Here is a 17,498-nt window from a genome sequence, read left to right as displayed (position 1 = left end):
TCTCCATGATGAATCAGCGATAAATAATTCAGCCAATTTGTGTATTTACTAAATAACAAAATATGAAAGGTCCCTAGTGGACTAATCCGAAATGAGGGCTTGTTACACAATGAAAAGTCCCTAGTGGACTAACCCGATATGAGGTCTTGTTACATAATGAAAGGTCCCTAGTGGACTAACCCGATATGAGGTCTTGTTACATAATGAAAGGTCCCTAGTGGACTAACCCGATATGAGGTCTTGTTACACAATGAAAAGTCCCTAGTGGACTAACCCGATATGACGGCTTGTTACACAATGAAAAGGGGTGGGAAAAGAAAGAGCGACAAAGAAATTAAACTATCATACTTACAGTTGAATAATATGCTCATCGTAAATATGGATAGTTATCACCATAACAACAGCTCATTTGGACTTGCAATGCAATGTACACATTTACGCTTGAATGTCTTTGTCGTCTCTCTCTGTTGAAATCGCCCGATCCGTCTGTGACGAATAGTTCGACAGAAAGTCTCTGGTTGTCCACCATGTCCTTTGTTCTGGAAGTGTCCGTTTAGAATGGAAAAACGTCAGACCACACGGTGGTGGAAGGGAAATGCTCTTCCCCTCTCGTCCCCGTTAGACTGAATCCTTCAAAGGTACACACGTGGTGGTACTCGGTCGAGTTTACTAGACTAGGGTGCTTAAACAATCTGGGGGGAAAAGAGGCGTTTCCTCCTTTTGGCATAATGTCTGTGCTCACGTGGGCGTGGTTACTGACTGGGTAAAACTTTACATGAAAAATAATTATAATTTAGAAGGCTAAAATCACATTTCATCTTCTCACAAATACTTTCATATTTAATCATATAAGTTCCCCAACATTTAGATCTGATAACTAGGACGTATACATTTGTAGAATTACCATTATTTGGTTACACCGTTCTTAATGATATCACAAAACAACGACTTATTTGACATGATTATTGTTTTGAGCCCCACCAACCATTTCCCACATGTCTGTCTGTCTGTCTGTCTCCATGATAACATCTCAGTAGTGTTGTCATGAGTTCCTGTCTCTAACCTGATAGTTCATCTCTGCAATTATTCCCCTGTTCTATATCAACCCCAACCAGCCAGTGGTGCTGTATCAACCCCAACCAGCCAGTGGTGCTGTATCAACCCCAACCAGCCAGTGGTGCTGTATCAACCCCAACCAGCCAGTGGTGCTGTATCAACCCCAACCAGCCAGTGGTGCTGTATGGTGCTGTACCCCAACCAGCCAGTGGTGCTGTACCAACTCAACCAGACAGTGGTGCTGTCCCACCAACCAGACAGTGGTGCTGTACCAACTCCAACCAGACAGTGGTGCTGTACCAACCCCAACCAGACAGTGGTGCTGTACCAACTCCAACCAGACAGTGGTGCTGTACCAACTCCAACCAGACAGTGGTGCTGTACCAACTCCAACCAGACAGTGGTGCTGTACCAACCCAACCAGACAGGTGCTGTACCCAACACAAAGACATTCATACCAACCCCAACCAGACAGTGGTGCTGTACAACCCCAACCAGCCAGTGGTGCTGTACCAGCCAGTGGTGCTGTATCAACCCCAGCCAGTGGTGCTGTACCAACTCCAACCAGACAGTGGTGCTGTACCAACTCCAACCAGACAGTGGTGCTGTACCAACTCCAACCAGACAGTGGTGCTGTACCAACCCCAACCAGACAGTGGTGCTGTACCAACCCCAACCAGACAGTGGTGCTGTACCAACCCCAACCAGACAGTGGTGCTGTACCAACTCCAACCAGACAGTGGTGCTGTACCAACTCCAACCAGACAGTGGTGCGGCATCAACCCCAACCAGACAGTGGTGCTGTACCAACTCCAACCAGACAGTGGTGCGGTATCAACCCCAACCAGACAGTGGTGCTGTACCCAACACAAAGACATTCCCCTGTTCTATACCAACCCCAACCAGACAGTGGTGCTGTACCAACCCCAACCAGACAGTGATGCTGTATCAAACCCAACCAGACAGTGGTGCTGTACCCAACACAGACAGTGGTGCTGTACCAACACCCAGACAGTGGTGCTGTACCAACTCCAACCAGCCAGTGGTGCTGTCCCAACCCCAACCAGACAGTGGTGCTGTACCAACCCCAACCAGACAGTGGTGCTGTACAGACAGTGGTGCTGTACCAACCCCAACCAGACAGTGGTGCTGTACCAACCCCAACCAGACAGTGGTGCTGTCCCAACCCCAACCAGACAGTGGTGCTGTACCAACCCCAACCAGACAGTGGTGCTGTCCCAACCTCAACCAGACAGTGGTGCTGTACCAACCCCAACCAGACAGTGGTGCTGTACCCAAACAGACATTCCCCTGTTCTGTGTGGATCTATCTGAACTCTGCCTAGTTCTGGACTGTTTACCAGGAAACACAGGACACACACACACACACACCACACACACACACACACACACACACACACACACACACACACACACACACACTGAACAGACATCCCTGAACACTGTCTAGTTCTGTACCGTTCACCAGGAAGCACACAGCAGCTCACTGATTCCCATGGCAACTGGAAAGAGTTCCTTCTAACATGCAGATTATGAATATCAAATACAGTGATTGGTCCGTTCAGCCCCAGTAGTACATCACATTAAGCTCTTCCTAGGTAGACAGTGATTGGTCAGGGTGGATTCATTCAGCCCCAGTAGTACATCACATTAAGCTCTTCCTAGGTAGACAGTGATTGGTCAGGATGGATTCATTCAGCCCCAGGTAGCCAGTGATTGGTCAGGGTGGATTCATTCAGCCCCAGGTAGCCAGTGATTGGTCAGGATGGATTCATTCAGCCCCAGTAGTACATCACATTAAGCTCTTCCTAGGTAGACAGTGATTGGTACATAATTCATTCAGCCCCAGTAGTACATTACATTAAGCTCTTCCTAGGTAGACCAGTGATTGGTCAGGATGGATTCATTCAGCCCCAGGTAGCCAGTGATTGGTCAGGGTGGATTCATTCAGCCCCAGGTAGCCAGTGATTGGTCAGGATGGATTCATTCAGCCCCAGTAGTACATCACATTAAGCCCTTCCTAGGTAGACAGTGACTGTCCCCTAATTCATACCCCAGTCCCAGTGATTGGTACATTCATGTCCCCCATTTCCAGTGATTGTCCCCTCCTGGATTCCCATGTCATCCCCCCTGTCCCTCTTTCTCTCCCCCTGTCCCTCTCCTCTCCCCCTGTCCCTCTCTCCACTCCCCTGTCCCTCTTTCCACTCCCCTGTCCCTCCTCCCCCCCTGTCCCCTCCTCTCCCCCTGTCCCCTCTTCCACTCCCCTGTCCCTCTTTCCACTCCCCTGTCCCCTTTCTCCCTGTCCCTCTTTCCACTCCCCTCTCCCTCTTTCCTCTTCCCTCTCTCCCCTGTCCCTCTTTCTCTCCCCTGTCCCCTCTTTCCACTCCCCTGTCCCCTCCTCTCTCCCCCTGTCCCCTCCTCTCCCCCTGTCCCCTCCTCTCCCCTGTCCCTCTCTCTCCCTGTCCCTCTTTCCACTCCCCTGTCCCTATTTCCACTCCCCTCCCATCCCCTGTCCCTCTTTCCAATCCCCTACCCCCTCTCCCATCCCCTGTCCCTCTTTCCACTCCCCTGTCCCTCTTTCCACTCCCCTACCCCCTCTCCCATCCCCTGTCCCTCTTTCCACTCCCCTGTCCCTGTTTCCACTCCCCTGTCCCTGTTTCCACTCCCCTGTCCCTGTTTCCACTCCCCTGTCCCTGTTTCCACTCCCTGTCCCCTTTCCCATTCCCCTGTCCCCCTCTCCCATCCCTGTCCCTCTTCCCCCTCTCCCATCCCTCCCCCCCCTCTCCCATCTCTGTCCCCCTTTCCATCCCCTGTCCCCCTCTCCCATCCCTCGCCCCCTCTCTCATCCCCTGTCCCCCTCTCCCATCCCTCGCCCCCTCTCTCATCCCCTGTCCCCTCCTCTCTCCCCTGAGCTGATGTAGATGACTATAAAGGCTCTTTCTCAGTGACGTTCTGTGTTGCCGCGGGTGATTAGGAACGATGAGTCACTCTTAAGTGTGTGACAGAGACAGAGACCAGGTCATGTCACAGGACCACAGGTAGTTAACTACTGACGACAGCACTAGCCTGTGTGTGTGTGTGTGTGTGTGTGTGTGTGTGTGTGTGTGTGTGTGTGTGTGTGTGTGTGTGTGTGTGTGTGTGTGTGTGTGTGGCTACTAGGTCATGTCACAGGAAGTTAACTACTGACGACAGCACGAATGTGTGACTGTGTGTGTGTGAGGCTACAGATACCAGGTCATGTCACAGGACCACAGGTAGTTAACTACTGACGACAGCACGAGTGTGTGTGTGTGTGAGGCTACAGAGACCAGGTCACATCACCAGACCACAGGACAGAACACAGGTAATTAGCTAATGTGATGGACGTCATGCTGCTGTCTTAACAATAGGCCTTCCTATTCCTCCCTCACAGCCAGACTGTATCAATAGGCCTTCCTATTCCTCCCTCACAGCCAGACTGTATCAATAGGCATTCCTATTCCTCCCTCACAGCCAGACTGGATCAATAGGCATTCCTATTCCCCCCTCACAGCCAGACTGTATCAATAGGCATTCCTATTCCTCCCTCACAGCCAGACTGTATCAATATGCCTTCCTATTCCCCCTCACAGCCAGACTGGATCAATAGGCCTTCCTATTCCTCCCTCACAGCCAGACTGTATCAATATGCCTTCCTATTCCCCCCTCACAGCCAGACTGGATCAATAGGCATTCCTATTCCTCCCTCACAGCCAGACTGGATCAATATGCCTTCCTATTCCTCCCTCACAGCCAGACTGTATCAATAGGCATTCCTATTCCCCCCTCACAGCCAGACTGGATCAATAGGCATTCCTATTCCTCCCTCACAGCCAGACTGGATCAATATGCCTTCCTATTCCCCCCTCACAGCCAGACTGGATCAATATGCCTTCCTATTCCTCCCTCACAGCCAGACTGGATCAATAGGCATTCCTATTCCTCCCTCACAGCCAGACTGGATCAATATGCCTACCTATTCCTCCCTCACAGCCAGACTGGATCAATAGGCCTTCCTATTCCTCCCTCACAGCCAGACTGGATCAATATGCCTACCTATTCCTCCTCCAGTGAAAGGGTACCAATCTCCATGGGTTACACCAACAGCAGTAAGGGGATAGGGGTGTTTCAGCCTCGTATTCAGCAGCTCAGTCCACTCTCAAAAAGCCTGGAGTTTCACCCCAGGATGAGGGAGAGGAGGAAAGGACGAGGGAGAGGAGGGAAGAAGAAGAAGAAGGAGAAGAAGGAGAAGAAGGAAGGAAGGAAGGAAGGAAGGAAGGAAGGAAGGAAGGGGAGAGGAGGAAGGGGGAGGATGGAGGGAGAGGAAAGGGAAAGAAGGAGGGAGGGGATCAGGGAGGGAAGGAGACACATCCTGGTTCAGTGGCAGCTGGTGAAATGGAGAGGCTCCTGGTTGTGCAACAAGAACACACTATTTGTGACAGGTCCTTCATTGGTTTTTGTCAGATGAAGGGGAAAAGCGCCCTATTCCCTATGTAGTGCACTACTATTGACCAAGGGGAAATGCGCCTATTCCCTATGTAGTGCACTACTATTGACCAAGGGGAAATGTACCCTATTCCCTATGTAGTGCACTACTATTGACCAAGGGGAAATGCGCCCTATTCCCTATGTAGTGCACTACTATTGACCAAGGGGAAATGTACCCTATTCCCTATGTAGTGCACTACTATTGACCAAGGGGAAATGCGCCCTATTCCCTATGTAGTGCACTACTATTGACCAAGGGGAAATGCACCCTATCCCCTATGTAGTGCACTACTATTGACCAAGGGGAAATGCACACTATCCCCTATGTAGTGCACTACTATTGACCAAGGGGAAATGCACCCTATTCCCTATGTAGTGCACTACTATTGACCAAGGTCCACATGTAAAAGGATGCCATTTGGGATGCTTCCTATAACAACCCACAGCAGCAATTACCTTCTCTGCTCCAAGAGCTTCACTTCTCTATCCCTTATTCTCTGTTCTCTCCCTTCTCCTCTCCCTTCTCCTCTCCCGTATTCTCTCCGCTCCCTTCTCCTCTCCCTCTCTCTCCTCTCCCTTCTCCCTCTCTCTTCTCTCCCTTCTCCTCTCCCTCTCTCTTCTCTCCCTTCTCCTCTCCCTCTCTCTTCTCTATCCCTTATTCTCTGTTCTCTCCTTCTCCTCTCCTTCTCCTCTCCCTTATTCTCTCCCTTCTTCTCTCCTCTCCCTTCTCCTCTCCCTCTCTCTTCTCTCCCTTCTCCTCTCCCTCTCTCTTCTCTATCCCTTATTCTCTGTTCTCTCCTTCTCCTCTCCCTTCTCCTCTCCCCTTATTCTCTCCCTTCTTCTCTCCTCCCTTATTCTCTCCCTTCTTCTCTCCTCTCCCTTCTTCTCTCCCTTCTTCTCTCCTCTCCCTTCTCCTCTCCCTCTCTCTTCTCTCCCTTCTCCTCTCCCTTCTCCTCTCCCTCTCTCTTCTCTCCCTTCTCCTCTCCCTTCTCCTCTCCCTCTCTCTCTCTCTTCTCCTCTCTCTCCTCTCCCTTCTTCTCTCCTCTCTCTCCTCTCCCTTCTCCTCTCCTTCTCCCCTCCCTCTCTTCTCTCCCTTCTTCTCTCCTCTCCCTTCTCCTCTCCTTCTCCTCTCCCTCTCTCTCTCTCCCTTCTCCTCTCCCTCTCCTCTCCCTCTTCTCCTCTCTCTCCTCCCCTTCTCCTCTCCCTTCTTCTCTCCTTCTCCTCCTCTCTCCTCTCTTCTCCTCCTTCTCCTCTCCTCTCCTCTCCCTTCTCCTCTCCTCTCTCTCTCTCTTCTTCTCTCCTCTCTTCCCTCTCTCCCTCCCTCTCCTCTCCCTTCTTCTCTCCTTCTCCTCCCCCTTCTCCTCTCCTTCTCCTCTCCCTTCTCCTCTCCCTCTCCCTCTCTCCCTCCCTCCTCTCTCTCCTCCCTCCTTCTCCTCTCCCTTCTCCTCTCCTCTCCCTCTCTCTCTCTCCCTCCTTCTCCTCTCCCTCTCCTCCTCTCCCTCCTCTCCCTTCTCCTCTCCCTTCTCCTCTCCCTCTCCTCTCCTCTCCCTTCTCCTCTCCCTTCTCCTCTCCTTCTCCTCTCCCTTCTCCTCTCCCTTCTCCTCTCCCTTCTCCTCTCCTTCTCCTCTCCCTCTCTCCTCTCCTTCTCCTCTCCCTCTCTTCTCTCTCCCTTCTTCTCTCCTTTCTCCTCTCCCTTCTTCTCTCCCTTCTTCTCTCTCCTTCTCCTCTCCTCCTCTCTCTCTTCTCCTCTCCCTTCTCCTCTCCCTCTCTCTCTCTCTCTCTCTCCTCTCCCTTCTCTCTCTCCCTTCTCTCTCTCTCTCTCTCTTCTCCTCTCCCTTCTCTCTCTCCTCTCCTTCTCCTTCCTTCTCCTCTCCCTTCTCCTCTCCCTTCTTTTCTCCTTCTCCTCTCCCTTCTCCTCTTCTCTCTCCTCTCCCTCTCCTCTCCCTTCTCCTCTCCCTTCTTCTCCCTTCTTCTCTCTCTTCTCCTCTTTCTCTCTCCCTTCTCCTCTCCCCTTCTCCTCTCCCTTCTTCTCCCTTCTCCTCTCCTTCTCCTCTCCCTTCTTCTCTCTCTCTCTTCTTCTCTCCTCTCTCCTCTCCTCTCCCTCTCTCCTCTCTCTCCTCTCCCTCTCCTCTCTCCTCTCCCTCTCTCCTCTCCCTTCTCCTCTCCCTCTCTCTCCTCTCCTTCTCCTCTCCCTTCTCCTCTCTCCTCTCCCTCTCTCTTCTCCCTCCTCTCTCTCTCCTCTCTTCTCCTCTCCTTCTCCCTCTCCCCTCTCCTCTCCCTTCCTCTCCCTCTCCTCTTCTCCTCTCCTCTCCCTTCTCTCTCCTTCTCTTCTCTCTCTCTCCTCTCCCTTCTCCTCTCCCTCTCCTCTCCCCCTCCTCCTCTCCCTCCCTCTCTCTCTCCTTCTCCTCTCCCCTCTCTCTCTCTCCCTTCTCTCTCTCTTCTCCTCTCCCTCTCTTCTCCTCTCCCTTCTCCTCTCCCTTCTCCTCTCTCCTCTCCCTCTTCTCTCCTCTCCCTTCTCCTCTCCCTCTCTTCTCTCCCTTCTCCTTCTCTCTCTCCTCTCTTCTTCTCTCCTCTTCTCTCCTTCTCCTCTCCCTTCTCTCTCCTCTTTCTCCTCTCTTCTCTCTCCCTTCTCCTCTCCCTTCTCTTCTCTCCTCTCTTTTCTCCTCTCCTTCTCCTCTCTCTCTCCTCTCTCCTCTCCCTTCTCCTCTCCCTTCTCCTCTCCCTCTCTCTCCCTTCTTCTCTCCTCTCCCTTCTCCTCTCCCTCTCTCTCTCTCTCCTTCTCCTCTCCCTCTCCTTCTCTCCTTCTCTCTCTCTTCTCCTCTCCTTTCTCCTCTCCCTTCTTCTCTCCTCTCCCTTCTTCTCTCCTCTCCCTTCTCTCTCCTCTCCCTTCTCTCCTTCTTCTCCTCTCCCTTCTCCTCTCCTCTCCCTTCTCCTCTCCCTCTCTCTCTCTCTCTCCTTCTCCTCTCCCTCTCTCTTCTCTCCTTCTCCTCTCCCTTCTCCTCTCCCTCTCTCTTCTCTCCCTTCTCCTCTCCCTTCTCCTCTCCCTCTCTTCTCCTCTCCCTTCTCCTCTCCTCTCCCTTCTTCTCTCCTCTCCCTCTCTCCTCTCCCTTCTCTCCCTCTCCCTCTCCTCTCCTCTCCCCCTCTCCTCTCCCCTTCTCCTCTCCTCTCCCTTCTCCTCTCCTCTCCCTTCTCTCTCCTCTCCCTTCTCTTCTCCTCCTCCTCTCCTCTCCCTTCTTCTCTCCCTCCTTCTTCTCTCTCTCCCTCTCCTCTCCCTTCTCTCTCCTTCTCCTCTCCTCTCCCTTCTTCTCTCCTCTCCCTTCTTCTCTCTCTCCCATCTCTTCTCTCCTCTCCTTCTCTTCTCCCTTCTCCTCCCTCTCTCTTCTCCTCTCCCTTCTCCTCTCCTCTCCCTTCTTCTCTCCTCTCTCCTCTCCCTCTCTCCTCTCCCTTCTCTCTCCTCTCCTCTCTCTCCCTTCTTCTCTCCTCTCCCTTCTTCTCTCTCTCCCATTCTCTCTCTCTCCATCTCCTCTCCTCTCCTTCTCCTCTCCTCTCCTCTCCTCTCCTTCTCCTTCTCTCTCCTCCCTCTCCTCTCTCCTTCTCTCTCCCTTCTCCTCTCCTTCTCCTCTCCCTCTCTCTCTCTCCCTTCTTCTCTCCCTCTCCCTCTCCTCTCCCTTCTTCTCTCCTCTCCCTTCTCCTCTCCCTTCTTCTCTCTCTCCCTTATCCTCTCCCTTCTCTCTCCTCTCCCTTCTCCTCTCCTCTCTCTTCTCTCCTCTCCTCTCCCTCTCTCCTCTCCTCTTCTCTCCTTCTCTCTCCTTCTCCTCTCCCTTCTCTCTTCTTTCTCCTCTCCTTCTCCTCTCCCTTCTCCTCTCCCTCTCTCTTCTCTCCTTCTCCTCTCCCCTTCTTCTCTATTCTCCTCTCCTCTCCTCTCCCTTCTCCTCTCCCTCTCCTCTCCCTTCTCCTCTCCCTTCTTCTCTCTCTCCTTCTCCTCTCCCTCTCTCTTCTCTCTCCCTCCTCTCTCTTCTCTCTCTTCTCCTCTCCTTTCTCCTCTCCCTCTCTTCTCTCCTCTCCCTTCTCTCTTCTTTCTCCTCTCCCTTCTCCTCTCCCTCTCCCTTCTCCTCTCTCTCTCTCTCTCCCTTCTCCTCTCCTCTCCTTTCTCCTCTCCCTTCTTCTCTCCTCTCCCTTCTCCTCTCCCTTCTCCTCTCCCTTCTCCTCTCCTCTCCCTTCTCCTCTCCTTCTCCTCCTCTCCTCTCCCTTCTCCTCTCCTCTCCCTTCTTCTCTCCTCTCCCTTCTCCTCTCTTCTCCCTTCTTCTCTCCTCTCCCTCCTTCTCCTCTCTCTCCCTCTCCTCTCCCTTCTCCTCTCCCTTCTTCTCTCCTCTCCCTTCTCCTCTCCCTCTCTCTCCTCCCTCCTTCTCCTCTCCCTTCTCCTCTCCCTCTCTCTCCTCCCTCCTTCTCCTCTCCCTCTTTCTCCTCTCTCTTCTCTCCCTTCTCCTCTCCCTCTCTCTTCTCTCCCTTCTCCTCTCCCTTCTCCTCTCCCTTCTTCTCCCTTATTCTCTTCTCTCCCTTCTTCTCTTCCTTCTCCTCTCCTTCTCTCCTTCTTTCTCCTCTCCCTTCTCCTCTCCCTCTCTCTCTCTCTCCTTCTTTCTCCTCTCCCTTCTTCTCTCTTCTCCCTTCTCCTCTCCTCTCCCTTCTCCTCTCCCTTATTCTCTCCCTTCTTCTCTCCTCTCCCTTCTCCTCTCCTCTCCCTTCTCCTCTCCATCTCTCTTCTCTCCCTTCTCCTCTCCCTCTCTCTTTCTCCTTCTCCTCTCCTCTCTCTTCTCTCCCTTCTCCTCTCCCTCTCTCTCCTCTCCCTTCTCCTCTCCTCCCTTTCTCCTCTCCCTCTCTCTCCTCTCCTTCTCCTCTCCATTCTTCTCTCCTCTCCCTTCTTCTCTCCTCTCCCTTCTCTCCTTCTTTCTCCTCTCCCTTCTCCTCTCCTCTCCCTTCTCCTCTCCCTCTCTCTTCTCTCCCTTCTCCTCTCCCTTCTCCTCTCCCTCTCTCTTCTCTCCCTTCTCCTCTCCCTCTCTCTCCTCTCCCTTCTCCTCTCATCTCCTTTCTCCTCTCCCTTCTTCTCTCCTCTCCCTTCTTCTCTCCTCTCCCTTCTCCTCTCCCTTCTTCTCCTCTCCCTCTCTCTCCTCTCCCTTCTCCTCTCCCTTCTTCTCCTCTCCCTCTCTCTCCTCTCCCTTCTCCTCTCCCTTCTTCTCTCCTCTCCCTTCTCCTCTCCCTCTCTCTCCTCTCCCTTCTCCTCTCTCTCCCTCTCCCTTCTTCTCTCCTCTCCCATCTCCTCTCCTCTCCCTTCTTCTCTCCTCTCCCTTCTTCTCTCCTCTCCCTTCTTCTCTCCTCTCCCTTCTCTCCCTCTCTCTCCTCTCCCTTCTTCTCCTCTCCCTTCTTCTCCTCTCCCTCTCTCTCCTCTCCCTCTCTCTCCTCTCCCTTCTCTAATTCTCTCCTCTCCCTTCTCCTCTCCTCTCCCTTCTTCTCTCCTCTCCCTTCTCCTCTCCCTCTCTCTCCTCTCCCTTCTCCTCTCCCTTCTCATCTCCTCTCCCTTCTTCTCTCCTCTCCCTTCTTCTCTCCTCTCCCTTCTCTCTTCTCCCTTCTTCTCTCCTCTCCCTCCTTATCTCCCTCTCTCTCCTCCCTCCTTCTCCTCTCCCTTCTTCTCTCCTCTCCCTCTCTCCTCTCCCTCTCTCTCCACCCTCCTTCTCCTCTCCCTTCTCCTCTCCTCTCCCTCTCTCTCCTCCCTCCTTCTCCTCTCCCTCTTTCTCCTCTCCCTTCTCCTCTCCCTCTTTCTCCTCTCTCTCTTTCTCCTCTCCCTTCTTCTCTCCTCTCCTTCTTCTCTCCCCCTCTCTCCTCTCCCTTCTTCTCTCCCCCATCTCTCCTCTCCTTCTCTTTCCCTCTCTCCTCTCCCTCTCTCCCCTTTCCTCTTATCCATGCTATCCCACCTCTCCCTCTTCCCTTCTCTCCCTCTCTCTCCTCTCCCTTCTCTCTCCTCTCCCTTCTCTCTCCCTCTCCTTTCTTCTCTCCCTCTCACCTCTCCCTTCTTCTCTCCTCTCCCTTCTCTCCCTCTTTCTCCTCTCCCTTCTCCTCTCCTCTCCCCTCTCCTCTCCCTTCTCTCTCCTCCCTCCTCCCTCTCTCCTCCCCTCTTTCTCCTCTCCCTTCTCCTCTCCTCTCCCTTCTTCTCTCCTCTCCCTCTCTCTCCTCCCTCCTTCTCCTCTCCCTCTTTCTCCTCTCCCTTCTCCTCTCCTCCTTCTTCTCTCCTCTCCCTCTCTCTCCTCCCTGCTTCTCCTCTCCCTCTTTCTCCTCTCCCTTCTCCTCTCCTCTCCCTTCTTCTCTCCCTCTCTCCCCACTCCTTCTCTCTCCCTTTCCTCTTCTCCACGCTATCCCTCCTCTCCCTCTTTCTCCTCTCCCTCTTTCTCCTCTCCCTTCTTCTCTCCTCTCCCTTCTTCCCTCCCTCTCTCCCCACTCCTTCTCTCTCCCTTTCCTCTTCTCCACGCTATCCCTCCTCTCCCTTCTCCTCTCCTCTCCCTTCTCCTCTCCCTCTCTCCCCACTCCTTCTCTCTCCCTTTCCTCTTCTCCACGCTCCACCCTCCTCTCCTTCTCTCTCCCTTCTCCTCTCCCTCTCTCTCCCCACTCCTTCTCTCTCCCTTTCCTCTTCTCCACGCTATCCCTCCTCTCCCTCTTTCTCCTCTCCCTTCTCCTCTCCCTCTTTCTCCTCTCCCTTCTCCTCTCTCTTTCTCCTCTCCCTTCTCCTCTCCCTCTTTCTCCTCTCCCTTCTCTTCTCCCTCTTTCTCCTCTCCTCTCCCTTCTTCTCTCCCTCTCTCTCCTCTCCTTCTCTCTTCCTCTCCCTCTCTCCCCACTCCTTCTCTCTCCCTTTCCTCTTCTCCACGCTATCCCTCCTCTCCCTCTTCCCTTCTCTCCATTTCTCTGCTCTCCTTTCCTCTCTCTTCTCCCTGTCTCTCCCTGTGATGCTGTGACATAAGGTCTGGTTCCTGGGTGCTGAGACACAAGGCCTGGTTACTGGGTCCACTAATATAATATACTTTAGGGTGTATTGACTCACTCATCAGTATTGCCAGGATCTCAGAGGATCTCAGTATTGAGATCCTGTGATATTTTGCCCTTAGTTTCTGAATCGCCTTAGTGTCTGAATCGCCTTAGTGTCTGAATCGCCTTAGTGTCTGAATCGTCTTAGTGTCTGAATCGTCTTAGTGCCTGAATCGTCTTAGTGCCTGAATCGTCTTAGTGCCTGAATCGTCTTAGTGCCTGAATCGTCTTAGTGTCTGAATCGCCTTAGTGTCTGAATCGTCTTAGTGTCTGAATCGAAGGTTTGAATATGCAGGTTTTGTCTGTAATTCTGTGATAATGATTTTTGACCAATGGGAACATTATTTTGTGTGATCACATTGGTGTGACTGTTCGCATCTGTCTCTCAACTGTCAATTACACGATAGATAAAATGTTCATTCTCACACTCTCTCTTTCCTCTTCCTCTCCTCTCGCTCTCAATTCAATTAATTCTCTCTCTCTCCTCCAGAGAGGTGGAAGGTGAGTTGGAGGTGGTGTGGGAGGCAGCGACCAGAGAGAACCAAAGAATTAGGGAGACCCTCCAGGACTCCAGCCCATCTCTCCCCTCCCTCAGCCCAGCCAGAGTGCACCATGGCAGGGGTCTGAGCGATGGACCCTCCCCCAGCTGGCTCTCCCACCCCCAGGATGAGGTGTTCTACCCCCGTCCGCACCCTGACAGCTCTGGCCCTCCTCCCTGCATCTCCTCTCCCCAGAGCGGCGGCCGGCCCGGCCTCCACCACAGCCCTATGTTCGAGTCTGACTCGGACCAGCACCAGAACCCCTCCTCAGATGAGAGCGAGAAGAACGGCATGGACTTCTATTCTTAGTGTCCTTTTTGTATTGGTCTTACAGAAGACAAGTAGCCTGGTCCCAGATCTGTTTTAGTAGCCTGTTTTAGTAGCCTGGTCCCAGATCTGTTTTAGTAGCCTGGTCCCAGATCTGTTTTAGTAGCCTGGTCCCAGATCTGTTTTAGTAGCCTGGTCCCAGATCTGTTTTAGTAGCCTGGTCCCAGATCTGTTTTAGTAGCCTGGTCCCAGATCTGTTTTAGTAGCCTGTTTTAGTAGCCTGGTCCCTGATCTGTTTTAGTAGCCTGGTCCCAGATCTGTTTTAGTAGCCTGGTCCCAGATCTGTTTTAGTAGCCTGTTTTAGTAGCCTGGTCCCTGATCTGTTTTAGTAGCCTGGTCCCAGATCTGTTTTAGTAGCCTGGTCCCAGATCTGTTTTAGTAGCCTGGTCCCAGATCTGTTTTAGTAGCCTGGTACCAGATCTGTTTTAGTAGCCTGGTCCCAGATCTGTTTTAGTAGCCTGGTCCCAGATCTGTTTTAGTAGCCTGGTCCCAGATCTGTTTAAGTAGCCTGGTACCAGATCTGTTTTAGTAGCCTGGTCCCAGATCTGTTTTAGTAGCCTGGTCCCAGATCTGTTTTAGTAGCCTGGTCCCAGATCTGTTTTAGTAGCCTGGTCCCAGATCTGTTTTAGTAGCCTGGTCCCAGATCTGTTTTAGTAGCCTGGTCCCTGATCTGTTTTAGTAGCCTGTTTTAGTAGCCTGGTCCCTGATCTGTTTTAGTAGCCTGGTCCCAGATCTGTTTTAGTAGCCTGGTCCCAGATCTGTTTTAGTAGCCTGGTACCAGATCTGTTTTAGTAGCCTGGTCCCAGATCTGTTTTAGTAGCCTGGTCCCAGATCTGTTTTAGTAGCCTGGTCCCAGATCTGTTTTAGTAGCCTGGTCCCAGATCTGTTTTAGTAGCCTGGTCCCTGATCTGTTTTAGTAGCCTGTTTTAGTAGCCTGGTCCCTGATCTGTTTTAGTAGCCTGGTCCCAGATCTGTTTTAGTAGCCTGGTCCCAGATCTGTTTTAGTAGCCTGGTCCCAGATCTGTTTTAGTAGCCTGTTTTAGTAGCCTGGTCCCAGATCTGTTTCTGCTCTTGCTAACTCCATTGTTCATTGTCAAGCCAAACATGACATGACAATTCCATAAAGAGTTGGCAGGAGAGTAGAACCACCCTGACACCAGGCTAGAAGACCAGGTCTGTAATGGTCAGACTAGAACCACCCTGACACCAGGCTAGAAGACCAGGTCTTTATTGGTCAGACTAGAACCACCCTGACACCAGGCTAGAAGACCAGGTCTGTATTGGTCAGACTAGAACCACCCTGACACCAGGCTAGAAGACCAGGTCTGTACTGGTCAGACTAGAACCACCCTGACACCAGGCTAGAAGACCAGGTCTGTTTTGGTCAGACTAGAACCACCCTGACACCAGGCTAGAAGACCAGGTCTGTTTTGGTCAGACTAGAACCACCCTGACACCAGGCTAGGAGACCAGGTCTGTATTGGTCAGACTAGAACCACCCTGACACCAGGTCTGTATTGGTCAGACTAGAACCACCCTGATACCAGGTCTGTATTGGTCAGAGTAGAACCACCCTGACACCAGGTCTGTTTTGGTCAGACTAGACCCACCCTGACACCAGGCTAGAAGACCAGGTCTGTTTTGGTCAGGCTAGAACCACCCTGACACCAGGCTAGATGACCAGGTCTGTTTTGGTCAGACTAGAACCACCCTGACACCAGGCTAGAAGACCAGGTCTGTATTGGTCAGACTAGAACCACCCTGACACCAGGCTAGAAGACCAGGTCTGTATTGGTCAGACTAGAACCACCCTGACACCAGGCTAGGAGACCAGGTCTGTATTGGTCAGACTAGAACCACCCTGACACCAGGTCTGTATTGGTCAGACTAGAACCACCCTGACACCAGGTCTGTATTGGTCAGGCTAGAACCACCCTGACACCAGGCTAGAGACCAGGTCTGTATTGGTCAGACTAGAACCACCCTGACACAAGGCTAGAAGACCAGGTCTGTTTTGGTCAGGCTAGAACCACCCTGACACCGGGCTAGATGACCAGGTCTGTTTTGGTCAGACTAGAACCACCCTGACACCAGGCTAGAAGACCAGGTCTGTATTGGTCAGAGTAGAACCACCCTGACACCAGGCTAGAAGACCAGGTCTGTATTGGTCAGACTAGAACCACCCTGACACCAGGCTAGGAGACCAGGTCTGTATTGGTCAGACTAGAACCACCCTGACACCAGGCTAGGTATTGGTCAGACCAGGTCTGACACCAGGCTAGAAGACCAGGTCTGTATTGGTCAGACTAGAACCACCCTGACACCAGGCTAGAAGACCAGGTCTGTTTTGGTCAGACTAGAACCACCCTGACACCAGGCTAGAAGACCAGGTCTGTATTGGTCAGACTAGAACCACCCTGACACCAGGCTAGGAGACCAGGTCTGTATTGGTCAGACTAGAACCACCCTGACACCAGGCTAGAAGACCAGGTCTGTATTGGTCAGACTAGAACCACCCTGACACCAGGTCTGTTTTGGTCAGACTAGAACCACCCTGATACCAGGTCTGTTTTGGTCAGACTAGAACCACCCTGACACCAGGCCACCCTGAGGCTAGAAGACCAGGTCTGTATTGGTCAGACTAGAACCACCCTGACACCAGGCTAGAAGACCAGGTCTGTATTGGTCAGATTGGTCTAGAACCACCCTGACACCAGGCTAGAAGACCAGGTCTGTATTGGTCAGACTAGAACCACCCTGACACCAGGCTAGAAGACCAGGTCTGTATTGGTCAGACTAGAACCACCCTGACACCAGGCTAGAAGACCACCCTGGGTCTGTATTGGTCAGACTAGAACCACCCTGACACCAGGCTAGAAGACCAGGTCTGTATTGGTCAGACTAGAACCACCCTGACACCAGGCTAGAAGACCAGGTCTGTATTGGTCAGACTAGAACCACCCTGACACCAGGCTAGAAGACCAGGTCTGTATTGGTCAGACTAGAACCACCCTGACACCAGGCTAGAAGACCAGGTCTGTATTGGTCAGACTAGAACCACCCTGACACCAGGCTAGAAGACCAGGTCTGTTTTGGTCAGACTAGAACCACCCTGACACCAGGCTAGAAGACCAGGTCTGTATTGGTCAGAGTAGAACCACCCTGACACCAGGCTAGAAGACCAGGTCTGTATTGGTCAGACTAGAACCACCCTGACACCAGGCTAGAAGACCAGGTCTGTATTGGTCAGACTAGAACCACCCTGACACCAGGCTAGAAGACCAGGTCTGTTTTGGTCAGACTAGAACCACCCTGACACCAGGCTAGAAGACCAGGTCTGTTTTGGTCAGACTAGAACCACCCTGACACCAGGCTGTTTTGGTCAGACTAGACCAGGTCTGTTTTGGTCAGACTAGAACCACCCTGACACCAGGCTAGAAGACCAGGTCTGTTTTGGTCAGACTAGAACCACCCTGACACCAGGCTAGAAGACCAGGTCTGTTTTGGTCAGACTAGAACCACCCTGACACCAGGCTAGAAGACCAGGTCTGTTTTGGTCAGACTAGAACCACCCTGACACCAGGCTAGAAGACCAGGTCTGTTTTGGTCAGACTAGAACCACCCTGACACCAGGCTAGAAGACCAGGTCTGTATTGGTCAGACTAGAACCACCCTGACACCAGGCTAGAAGACCAGGTCTGTTTTGGTCAGACTGTTCAGACATTTACCAAGGCATTAATTAACTTGATTTACACAGTTAAAAACTAAGTAGTTTATTTACAAAAGCTCTATTTTGAATGTTGTATTGATCTTTGTGTTATTGATTAGATTTGATACGTATGACTGACTATGTGTCTCAATCAAACTGTTTTACTGTGCGTCTATTAGCCAATTTATCTTTAAAAACATTCTATTGAAATAACAATCAGCTTCATTTGTGTTACAGTGATGATTGTATGTCACCATCTAGCTAACCATTTGT

The 17,498-nt window shown here is 52.0% G+C and overlaps 1 long non-coding RNA gene across 21 annotated transcripts; it reads left to right on the top strand.

Annotated features, from left to right (window-relative positions):
* The first annotated feature begins 12,541 nt into the window (after positions 1-12,541).
* Positions 12,542-17,230, top strand: LOC121844743. 21 transcript variants are annotated; one of them, XR_006082139.1, is made up of 6 exons: positions 12,542-15,424; positions 15,474-15,765; positions 15,799-16,080; positions 16,129-16,191; positions 16,913-17,112; positions 17,163-17,230. It is a non-coding gene; the product is annotated as an uncharacterized LOC121844743 (long non-coding RNA). The 21 variants fall into 21 exon arrangements; XR_006082142.1 differs by having other exon boundaries at positions 14,028-14,939; positions 14,990-15,424; positions 16,913-17,230; XR_006082151.1 differs by having other exon boundaries at positions 14,029-14,689; positions 15,101-15,424; positions 16,913-17,230.
* The last annotated feature ends 268 nt before the right edge of the window (positions 17,231-17,498 follow it).

This window comes from Oncorhynchus tshawytscha, unplaced genomic scaffold, assembly GCF_018296145.1.
Source record: "Oncorhynchus tshawytscha isolate Ot180627B unplaced genomic scaffold, Otsh_v2.0 Un_scaffold_3790_pilon_pilon, whole genome shotgun sequence".
NCBI classification, from domain to species: Eukaryota; Metazoa; Chordata; class Actinopteri; order Salmoniformes; family Salmonidae; genus Oncorhynchus; species Oncorhynchus tshawytscha.
The sequence above is the reverse complement of the archived record's forward strand: the minus strand, read 5'-3'. Positions and strand labels throughout refer to the sequence as shown.